This window comes from Nycticebus coucang, chromosome 10 (assembly GCF_027406575.1).
Source record: "Nycticebus coucang isolate mNycCou1 chromosome 10, mNycCou1.pri, whole genome shotgun sequence".
NCBI lineage: Eukaryota > Metazoa > Chordata > Mammalia > Primates > Lorisidae > Nycticebus > Nycticebus coucang.
In genome coordinates, this window is record NC_069789.1 from 117500876 (window position 1) to 117513055 (window position 12180).

The 12180-nt window shown below is 38.3% G+C and overlaps 1 protein-coding gene across 5 annotated transcripts in view; it reads left to right on the forward strand.

The window, feature by feature from the left end:
* LOC128595776 (sulfotransferase 2A1-like) overlaps positions 1 to 12180 on the forward strand; it is a 370742-nt gene that overhangs the window by 298663 nt on the left and 59899 nt on the right. For 4 of the 5 annotated variants that reach the window (XM_053604738.1, XM_053604735.1, XM_053604734.1 and 1 more), the window contains 2 exons: positions 2319 to 2408; positions 3619 to 3795. The gene's annotated coding sequence lies outside the window, so the exon portion shown is untranslated. The remainder of the gene's footprint in view (positions 1 to 2318; positions 2409 to 3618; positions 3796 to 12180) is intronic. The other variant, XM_053604741.1, reaches the window with a different exon arrangement.

Genomic DNA, 12180 nt, shown 5'->3' on the forward strand with positions numbered 1-12180 from the left:
AGATATTACTTATAACCTTATAAAAATTAGAAACATTTGATAATTTTTATCAAAGAAGGGGGCAAGATGTGATGGCCCATGCCTCTTAATTCCACCAATTTGGGAAACCAAGCCAGGAAGATGGCTTGAGACCAGAAGTTTAATAACAGCCTGGGTAACAGAGTGAGATCCTCATCTCTAAAAAATAATAATAATAATTTTTTTTTTCAATATTAGCCAGGCGTGGTTGTGCCCACCTGTAGTGGGAGGCTGAGATGGGAAGATGGCTTGAGACTGGCAGTTCAAGGTTACACTGAGCTATGGTCAGTGCACCCCAGCTTGAGACCATCTGCAAGAAAAGGAAAATAGATTCCAGGAAACAGGATTTGCCTGGAGCCATCTCTGATTGCCCAGTGCTCACTACTGAAGCTGATCTTGTTCTGTCACATCTCAATGTGAATAAAGCATTGCTCCATCTAGTGTCTATGTGACTTGTATTTTTATTGGGCACTCTGACACCTGCAAACCATGGAGTAGGCTGAGGTCCTGGGACTCCTGCTCTTGGTGGCAGGCATTGCCCTGCTACTTTTTATCTTTACACAGGTGGTTACAGGTGTCGCTTGCTTGGCATCAGCAAATGTCAATCTAATGTCAACCAAAGGCTATATTTGGATCTTATTGGACCTCAGTTTAAAGAAGCCAAATAGGAAAAAGACATTTATGAGATAATCTAGGAAAACTGAACACCAATTCTGTATTAGAAGCTAGTAAAGAAATACTGTGTGTGGGTAGGGAAGGGGGGTTGGTGTGAAAATGTAATTGACAGTGACTTGTTAGTCTGTAGAGATACACTGAAGTATGTAAAGATGAAATGTGGTGATGTGTAGGAGTTTTCTAAATTAAAGCAGTTTGAAGTAAAGGGGAAACAGATGAAATAAGGTGTATTCAAAATAATACATCAGGACACACTGCTTCTGGAACTATCCCCAGTGAGCCCCTTGGACAAAATAATACAAAATAATAATAATAACAGTTCTATATAAAAATAATAATATTCTCTATATATTCTAAATATCATCTTCTATATAAAAATAATAATAATAACAATGCACCAGTAATGGTTGAAGACAAGAAATGCATTCGTGGGAGATTCTTATGTGTATCAAGACTGTTTCTATATATATTGAAGTGCATATATACATATATAACTCAGTATACACAAATATATATACTTGGGGTGGTGGGATCAGGGCGATGTTGGTAAAAGTGTACTAAGTTTCAGTTAGACAAGGCGAATGATTCCAGAGTGCTATAGTACAGCATGTTGACTATAGTTAATAATACTATGTTACACTTTATGGGGGCAAGACATGATTGCAAGAGGTACTTTACCTAACAATTGCAATCAGTGTAACTGGCTTATTGTACCCTCAATGAATCCCCAACAATAAAAAATAATAATAATAATAATACTATGTTATAGGCTCAGTGCCTGTAGCTCAAGTGGCTAGAGCGCCAGCCACATGCACTGGAGGTGGAGGGTTCGAGCCCAGCCTGGGTCTGCCAAACAACAATGACAAATACAACAAAAACATAGCCGGGCATTGTGGTGGTCCCCTGTAGTCCCAGCTACTTGGGAGGCTGAGGCAAGAAAATCGCTTAAGCCCAAGAGTTGGAGGTTGCTGTGAGCTGTGACACCATGACACTACCAGTGGTGACATACTGAGGCTCTGTCTCAAAAAAAAAAATAATGTTGTTTTATATATGTAAAAATTGCTAAGTGAATAGATCTGAAATGTTCCTCATCTCAAAATACAGTAATTATGAGAGATGATGATATCACTGCACAATGCATGCATAAATCAAAACATACCATTGTAAGCTATAAATATACACAAGTTTCTTTTGTTATTTCAAAATATTAGTTTTATTTCACACTTGCAAAAATTGTACAGTTTTCATATTTCCATCTCCAACTTCTCATAAAGTTAGCAAGTTGATTAACAATGGTACTTTACCAAAATTTGGAAGTTAGCATTAATCCAATATAATTACCTAAAGTATACACTTCATTTATTTATATTTCTCTAGTTTTTCATCTTAAAAAATCTTTTCATTTTGTATTCTGCTTAAAAACTTTCCAAAATTGGCCTGCAAACTCTCACTTTTGGCTATAGTAAAAATATATGTTTTTGTTTCCAAAATTACAAGGAGCCAGTAAGAATTACTACCAACTTATATACAAGTTTTGTTCTCAATTATGTATCTTAATAAAGCAAGTGGGGAGTGACATTAATAAATTGAATTAATTATCCCTTTCTCTGTCTCTCCCCATGCAGTGCCATATGAGTCATGGTTTGACCATGTTCATTGCTGGGTATCCATGAGAGGGAAAACTTCCTGATGCTGAGTTATAAGATCTGAAACGGGTAACCTTCATTTTAGTCTTCAGTGCACACCCTCTCACCACCACCTTCCCTTCCTCTGACTTCCCTCCATTTCTTTGTGTCTCCATTCCCCCTTCTCAGTCAAAATTTAGCCTTGAGAAGAGTCAGGAAGAGTGGGATGAGCTCCCTGGTCTTCATTGCCCTGCTTCAGGTTGCCCCTTCCCAAGATTCACGTTTTTTTCCCCATATTCTTCTTTACTTTCTCTTCAAACATCTGAAGGGTTATTCCATGCATTCAGCAGAGGGCTGAGCATTCAGATGCTCAGGACAAGGAAGGGTGAGGAGACCATCTTTTCTCTAGGATACCAGTGGCCTATTAGTGGCATCCTGGAGAGAAGAGAAAGTAACGTGGGAACACTGGATGCTGCTTCCGCCTGAGACACTTTACTGCCCATCCCCTTCCTCTGCCCACCTCCGTCCAATCCCCAACGGCCTCAGCATGAATGCATTTTAATCGGGAAGCCTTTCTTAAAGCATCAAACTGCCTCAGGTCCATGATTCCATACCTTCTTGGAATTTTCCTTTTAATTCACACACTGAACTTTAAGTTTAGCTATTTCCACAATTGTGTGTCCTCTTGTGAGACAACATTCAGGCCTTGTAAAATAAAGGAAACTTTTAAACCATTATAGCTCTAAGAGAAAGGGCTATGATTCACAGAAAAGTCTTTGTGGTATAAAAAGCTATTTTCTTAGCATAATCTTCCAGGATCCTGTCCAAGAGCTAATTGTTAAGATAAAACATGAGAAGATCTAGTAAAACTCTGTATATGATTCAATTGTGAGTTATGAGGAATAGTATTGTTTCATGGCCCAGACAAAATTTAAAATCAATTCCTTACAACTTTTTCAAGTTCTCCCAAAACTTCTCCTTTAATCCTAATCATTGTCCAGGAGCCCTTCTCAAAGTCTCCCTAGAAGCCCTAGGCCCTGTCTTTTACTGCTAAGTTCTCCTAACTCCTAACCATGTGGGAAATCCATCAGAATCCCGGCATCTTTCCCACACTCCCTGCTCTCTCCTCTTTAGCGGTTTCTCTTGCTTTCTCCTGGCTGCATCCAGCTCCATCACTTCTCCCTTCTGTGTCCTGTTTCTCTCTTCTTCTTCCCCCTCCTCATCCTCATCCTGCTTCTCATCCTAGTTTCTCTGGTGGCTTTCTTTCTCATATCCTTTCTCGTGTTTTTCCTGCTTTTAGGACACAAAAAGGACTGTGGAGAAGATCCGTCCATCCTGGGTAACAAGGTCGAGCCAGAAGAACCTGACCTCACCCTCAAGAATAGCTCCTTTGAGGTCATGAAAGAAAACAACATGCCCAATTACTCCATGCTGGGTGATGCTTATTTAGTTCAGAAAAACCCACTTCTGAGAAAAGGTAAAAGAAAATTCTCTGGTTTCAAAATATCTCAGAATACATGGAGGACTTTTTTTTTATTATTAAATCATAGCTGTGTATATTAATGTGATCATGGGGCACCATACATTGCTTTTATAGACTGTTTGACACATTTTCATCACACTGCTTAACATAGCCTTCCTGGCATTTTCTTAGTTATTGTGTTAAGACATTTATATTCTACATTTACTAAGTTTCACATGTACCCTTGTAAGATGCACCGCAGGTATAATCCCACCAATCACCCTCCCACCACCCATCCTTCCACCTCCCTCTCCTCCCTCTCCCCTTTCCCCCTATTCTTAGGTTATAACTGGGTTATAGCTTTCATGTGAAAGCCATAAATTTGTTTCACAGTAGGGCGAGTACATTGGATACTTTTTCTTCCATTCTTGAGATACTTTGCTAAGAAGAATATGTTCCAGCTCCATCCATGTAAACATGAAAGAGGTAAAGTCTCCATCTTTCTTTAAGGCTGCATAATATTCCATGGTGTATATACACCACAATTTATTAATTCATTCATGGATCGTTGGGCACTTGGGCTTTTTCCAGGACTTAGCAATTATAAATTGGGCTGCAATAAACTTTCTGGTACAAATATCTTTGTTATGAGGTGATTTTTGGTCTTCTGGGTATATACCTAGTAGAGAAATTATAGGATTGAATGGCCGATCTATTTTTAGATTTCTACATGTTCTCCAAACATCTTTCCAAAAGGAATATATTAATTTGCATTCCCACCAGCAGTGTAGAAATGTTCCCTTTTCTCCACATCCATGCCAACATCTCTGGTCTTGGGATTTTGTGATATAGGCTAATCTTAACGGAGTTAGATGGTATCTCAAAGTAGTTTTGATTTGCATTTCTCTGATGATTAAAGATGCTGATCATTTTTTCATATGTCTGTAGGCCGTGTGCCTGTCTTCTTCAGATAAGTTTCTCCTCAAGTCCCTTGCCCAGCCTGTGATGGGATCACTTGTTCTTTTCTTGCATGTACGTTTGACTTCTCTGTGGATTCTGGTTATTAAACCTTTTTCGGAGACATAACCTGCAAATATCTTCTCCCATTCTGAGGGCTGTTTGCTTGCTTTATTTATTGTGTTCTTGGCTGTGCAGAAGCTTTTTAGTTTGATCAGGTCCCAGTAGTGTATTATTGAAGCTGCTTCAATTGCCCGGGGGGTTCCTCCTCATAAAATAGTTTCCCAGAATGATTTCTTGAAGGGTTTTCCCTGCACTCTCTTCTAGTATTTTTATAGTTTTATGTCTTAAGTTTAAATCTTTAATCCAGTGAGATTCTATCTTAGTTAATGGTGAAAGGTGTGGGTCCAGTTTCAGTCTTCTACAGGTCGCTAGCCAGTTCACCCAGCACCATTTGTTAAATAGGGAATCTTTTCCAATGTTTTTAATTGGCTTGCCAAAGATCAAATAATGTAAGTAGCTGGATCCATCTCTTGGTTCTCTATTCTGTTCCAAACATCTACTACTCTGTTTTTGTGCCAGTACCATGCTGTTTTGATCACTATCGATTTATAGTATAGTCTGAGGTCTGGAAGCGTGATTCCTCCTGCTTTGTTTTTATTTCTGAGTAATGTCTTGACTATTTGAGGTTTTTTCTGATTCCATATAAAATGAAGTATTATTTTTTCAAGATCTTTAATGTATGACAGTGGAGCTTTAATAGGGATTGCAGTAAAATTGTATATTGCTTTGAGTAGTATGGACATTTTAACAATGTTAATTCTTCCCAGCCATGAGCATGGTATGTTTTTCCATTTGTTAACATTTTCAGCTATTCCTTTTCTTAGAGTTTCATAGTTCTCTTTGTAGAGATCTTTCATGCCCTTTGTTAGATAAACTCCCAAATATTTCATCTTCTTTGGCACAACTGTGTATGGAATAGAGTCCTTAACTGTTTTTTCAGCTTAACTATTGTTGGTATATATAAAGGCTACCAATTTATGAATGTTGATTTTGTAACCTGAGACACTGCTGTATTCCTTGATCACTTCTAAGAGTTTTTTTAGTAGAATCCCTGGTGTTTTCCAGGTATACCATCATATCATCTGCAAAGAGCAAAAGTTTGATATCTTCTGACCCTATATGGATACCCTTGATCAGCTTTTCTTCCTTAATTGTGGTTGCTAAAACTTCCATTACAATGTTAAAGAGCAGTGGCGACAATGGGCAACCTTGTCTCGTTCCTGATCTGAGTGGAAATGATTTCAATTTAACTCCATTCAATAAGACATTGGCTTTGGGTTTGCGGTAGATGGCCTCTATCAGTTTAAGAAATGTCCCTTCTATTCCAATTTTCTTAAGTGTTCTGATCATTGGGGATGCTGGATATTATCAAAAGCTTTTTCTGCATCAATTGAGAGAATCATATGGTCTTTGTTTTTTAATTTGTTTATTTGCTGAATTATACTTATAGATTTACGGATATTGAACCAGCCTTGAGACCCTAGGATAAAACCAACTTGGTCATGTTGTATAATTTGTTTGATGTGTTGCTGGATTCTGTTTGTTAGAATCTTGTTGAATATTTTTGCATCTATATTCATTAGTGATATTGGTCTATAATTTTCTTTTCTTGTTGAGTCTTTTCCTGGTTTGGGGATCAGGGTGATGTTTGCTTCATCAAACATGTTGGGTAGTCTTCCGTCTTTTTCTACATTTTGGAACAGGTTGAGGAATATAGGTACTAGTTCCTCTTTAAAGGTTTGGTAGAATTCTGACATGAAGCAATCTGGTCCCAGGCTTTTCTTTTTAAGGAGATTTTGTATGGTTGATGCTATTTCAGAACTTGATATGGGCCTGTTCAAAAATTCCACTTAATTCTGGCTAAGTCTTGGAAGGTAACATGCTACCAAGTTCGGTCAATTTCCTTCAGATTTTCATATTTCTGAGAATAAAGTTTCTTGTAATATTCATTAAGGATTTTTTGAATTTCTGAGGACTTTGTTGTTATTTCATCTTTGTTCTTTCTTATTGATGAGATTAGAGATTTTACTCTTTTTTTTTTTTTTCATTGTTGGGGATTCATTGAGGGTACAATAAGCCAGGTTACACTGATTGCAATTGTTAGGTAAAGTCCCTCTTGCAATCATGTCTTGCCCCCATAAAGTTTGACACACACCAAGGCCCCCCCCACCTCCCTCCTTCCCTCTTTCTGTTTCCCCCCCATAACCATAATTGTCATTAATTGTCCTTATATCAAAATTGAGTACATAGGATTCATGCTTCTCCATTCTTGTGATGCTTTACTAAGAATAATGTCTTCCACGTCCATCCAGGTTAATACGAAGGATGTAAAGTCTCCATTTTTTTTAATGGCTGAATAGTATTCCATGGTATACATATACCACAGCTTGTTAATCCATTCCTGGGTTGGTGGGCATTTAGGCTGTTTCCACATTTTGGCGATTGTGAATTGAGCTGTAATAAACAGTCTAGTACAAGTGTCCTTATGATAAAAGGATTTCTTTCCTTCTGGGTAGATGCCCAGTAATGGGATTGCAGGATCAAATGGGAGGTCTAGTTTGAGTGCTTTGAGGTTTCTCCATACTTCCTTCCAGAAAGGTTGTACTAGTTTGCAGTCCCACCAGCAGTGTAAAACTGTTCCCTTCTCTCCACATCCACACCAGCATCTGCAGTTTTGAGATTTTGTGATGTGGGCCATTCTCACTGGGGTTAGATGATATCTCAGGGATGTTTTGATTTGCATTTCTCTAATATAGAGAGATGATGAACATTTTTTCATGTGTTTGTTAGCCATTCGTCTGTCGTCTTGAGAGAAAGTTCTATTCATGTCTCTTGCCCATTGATATAAGGGATTGTTGGCTTTTTTCATGTGGATTAATTTGAGTTCTCTATAGATCCTGGTTATCAAGCTTTTGTCTGATTGAAAATATGCAAATATCCTTTCCCACTGTGTAGGTTGTCTCTTTGCTTTGGTTATTGTCTCCTTAGCTGTACAGAAGCTTTTCAGTTTAATGAAGTCCCATTTGTTTATTTTTGTTGTTGTTGCAATTGCCATGGCAGTCTTCTTCATGAAGTCTTTCCCCAGGCCAATATCTTCCAGTGTTTTTCCTATGCTTTCTTGGAGGATTTTTATTGTTTCATGCCTTAAATTTAAGTCCTTTATTGATCTTGAATCAATTTTTGTGAGTGGGGAAAGGTGTGGGTCCAGTTTCAGTCTTTTACATGTAGACGTCCAGTTCTCACAACACCATTTATTGAATAGGGAGTCTTTCCCCCAAGGTATGTTCTTGTTTGGTTTATCAAAGATTAGGTGGTTGTAAAATGTTAGTTTCATTTCTTGGTTTTCAATTCGATTCCAAGTGTCTATGTCTCTGTTTTTGTGCCAGTACCATGCTGTCTTGAGCACTATGGCTTTGTAGTACAGACTAAAATCTGGTATGCTGATGCCCCCAGCTTTATTTTTGTTACAGAGAACTGCCTTAGCTATACGGGGTTTTTTCCAGTTCCATACAAAACGGAAATCATTTTTTCCAAATCTTGAAAGTATGATGTTGGTATTTTGATAGGAATGCCATTGAATAGGTAGATTGCTTTGGGAAGTATAGACATTTTAACAATGTTGATTCTTCCCAGCCATGAGCATGGTATGTTCTTCCATTTGTTAATATCCTCTGCTATTTCCTCTCTGAGGAGTTCATAGTTTTCTTTATAGAGGTCCTTCACCTCCTTCGTTAGGTATATTCCTAGGTATTTCATTTTCTTTGAGACTATGGTGAAAGGAGTTGTGTCCTTAATTAGCTTCTCATCTTGACTGTTATTAGTGTACACAAAGGCTACTGACTTGTGGACATTGATTTTATTTCCTGAAACATTACTGTATTTTTTGATGACTTCTAGGAGTCTTGTGGTTGAGTCTTTGGGGTTCTCTAAGTATAAGATCATGTCATCAGCAAAGAGGAAGAGTTTGACCTCCTCTGCTCCCATTTGGATTCCCTTTATTTCCTTGTCTTGCCTAATTGTATTGGCTAGAACTTCCAGCACTACGTTGAATAGTAAAGGTGACAGAGGACAACCTTGTCTGGTTCCAGTTCTAAGAGGAAAAGCTTTCAGTTTTACTCCATTCAGTAAAATATTGGCTGTGGCTTTGTCATAGATAGCTTCAATCAGTTTTAGAAATGTGCCACCTATGCCTATACTCTTCAGTGTTCTAATTAGAAAAGGGTGCTGGATTTTATCAAATGTTTTTTCTGCATCTATTGAGAGGATCATGTGATCTTTATTTTTGCCTCTGTTAATATGGTGGATAACGTTTATATACTTGGGTATGTTAAACCAGCCTTGCATCCCTGGGATGAAGCCTACTTGATCATGATGAATGACTTTTTTGATGATAAGTTGTAATCTATTGTCTAGGATTTTGTTGAGAATTTTTGCGTCTATGTTCATGAGTGAGATTGGTCTGAAATTCTCCTTTTTCTTTGGGTCTTTTCCTGGTTTTGGTATCAGGGTGATGTTTGCTTCATAGAATGTGTTGGGGAAGATTCCTTCTTCCTCAAGTTTTTGGAATAATTTCTGCAATACAGGAATAAGCTCTTCCTTGAGGGTTTGATAGAATTCTGGAGTGAAGCCATCTGTACCAGGGCATTTTTTGGTTGGAACATTTTTTTATTGTTTCTTTGATCTCAGTGCTTGAAATTGGTCTGTTCAGGAGCTCTATTTCTTCCTGGCTAAGTCTAGGGAGAGGGTGTGATTCCAAATATTGATCCATTTCTTTCACCTTGTCAAATTTCTGGGCATAGAGTTTCTGGTAGTATTCAGAGATGATCTCTTGTATCTCTGTGGGATCAGTTGTTATTTCCCCTTTATCATTTCTGATTGAGGTTACTAGAGATTTTACTTTTCTATTCCTCATTAGTCTGGCCAATGTTTTATCTATTTTATTTATTTTTTCAAAAAACCAACTCCTTATTTCATTAATTTTCTGCATGATTCTTTTGTTTTCAATTTCATTGATCTCTGATTTGATTTTGGATATTTCTTTTCTTCTACTGAGTTTAGGCTTAGATTGTTCTTCTTTTTCCAATTCCATAAGATCTCTTGTGAGATTGTTGATGTGCTCTCTTTCTGTTTTTCGAATGTAGGCATCTAAAGCGATGAATTTTCCTCTCAAAACTGCTTTTGCAGTATCCCACAGGTTTTGGTAGCTTGTGTCTTCATTGTTGTTATGCTCAAGGAAGTGAATGATTTCCTGTTTTATTTCTTCCTTCACCCATCTGTTATTCAACAGAAGATTGTTTAATTTCCATGCCTTTGGGTGGGGTTGAGCATTTTTGTTAGAGTTGAGTTCCACCTTTAGTGCCTTATGGTCTGAGAAGATACAAGGTAAAATTTCAATTCTTTTGATTCTGTTGATATTTGTTTTATGTCCCAGGATATGATCAATTTTGGAGACTGTTCCATGGAGTGATAAGAAGAAGGTATATTCTTTATCTTTGGGATGGAGTGTTCTATATGCGTCTATCAAGCACAGTTGTTCTAGGTTCTCATTTAAATCTCTTATATCCTTGTTTAATTTCTGTTTTGAGGATCTGTCCAGCTCTGTAAGAGGAATGTTAAGGTCCCCTGTTATTATGGTATTATCAGATATTGCTCAGACTGAGTAAGGTCTGTTTCAAGAATCTGGGAGCATTTAAATTGGGTGCATAAATATTTAGAATTGAAATGTCTTCTTGTTGTAGTTTTCCCTTGACCAATATAAAGTGACCATCTTTGTCTTTTTTGACTTTAGTTGCTTTAAATCCACAGGTATCTGAAAATAAGATTGCAACTCCTCTTTTCTTCTGAATTCCATTTGCCTGAAAAATTGTCTTCTAACCCTTGACTCGGAGCTTTAATTTGTCTTTTGAAGCCAGGTGTGTTTCTCGCAGACAGCAAATGGATGGCTTGTGTTTTTTAATCCAGTCAACAAATCTATGTCTCTTCAGTGGGGAATTCAAGCCATTAACTTTTATTGAGATAATTGATAAGTGTGATAGTATTCTATTTGTCTTATTTGGTGAGAGTCCATTGCTTAGTTTTATCTTTTGCATCAGTGTGGAAGTTTGGTTCTGTCCTTTAATTTCTGAGTTCTTACTTTGCTGCTGATCCATTGTGGTGGTCAGTGTGCAGAACAGGTTGAAGTATTTCCTGTAGAGCCGGTCTTGTTGTGGCGAATTTCCTCAATGTTTGTATATCCGTAAATGATTTGATTTCTCCGTCAATTTTGAAGCTTAGCTTAGCAGGGTACAGAATTCTGGGCTGGAAATTGTTCTGTTTAAGTAGATTAAAGGTAGATGACCATTGTCTTCTTGCTTGGAAAGTTTCATTAGAGAAGTCTGCGGTCACTCTGATGGATTTGCCCCTGTAGATCAACTGGCGCTTACTCCTGGCAGCTTGCAGAATCTTTTCTTTTGTCTTGACTTTGGACAGGTTCATCACAATGTGTCTTGGAGAAGCTCAGTTAGAGTTGAGGCGACCTGAGGTCCGATATCCCTCTGAAAGCAGTGTGTCAGAATCTTTGGTGATATTTGGGAAATTTTCTTTTATAATATTCTCTAGTATGGCTTCCATTCCTCTGGGGTGTCCCGACCCGCGGGACAGCAACGGGGGGCCGCAGGAACCACCTAAAGGAGAAAAACAAACAAGGGGTGCGAGAAAGGGAGACAAGACAGTTTTCTGATCAAGTCTCCAACTTTATTGAAAAAACTTGTGCCTTATAAGCATTACGGGGAAGGTGGGTGGGTCTTGTTGGGAGGTTCAGAGGAGTTGTTAACTGGGGATTGGCTAGAGTAAGTAAGATGGGGCATAAGGTGATTGGTTGGCTAGTTGCCAGGTAAAGTTACTGGGAAAAGGTAAAACTGTTTTTTACTTAAAAAGGAAGTAAGGCCAAGCTGTACCTTATATGGCTTCCGACATCTCCTCCCTTTTTGTTTTAAGGAGGTGGGCATTAACCGAGAGAGGGAGTAGTGACCTGGCTCCTCTAGTGGATTTCCCAGATCCACATTTGTTATTTGCGGTATCTTTTGGAGAGGAGAGGTTAGCGAAATTTTTGATACCAACCTCTATGCAAGCCAGGTTTGCTCTCAGAGAAAAATCAGAGGGGGTCTGATCCTTCATTTGACTTCTCCTTGGGATCGGGAGGTCGAAGGATTGTGGGACCTTCTGTTGCAATGCCTTGCTGTGCACTCAACTTGGTGCCCATGCCCTTTTTTCCTTTTATTAGGAATGGGTAAGTGTACCTCTGATCTATACACTGCCCTCATTTTGAGGGGAAGCCATGAGAGTCGGTTTCTTGGTCAGACAGAGCCAGGCGATGGTAGTGAATTTGAATTGATTTTGCTA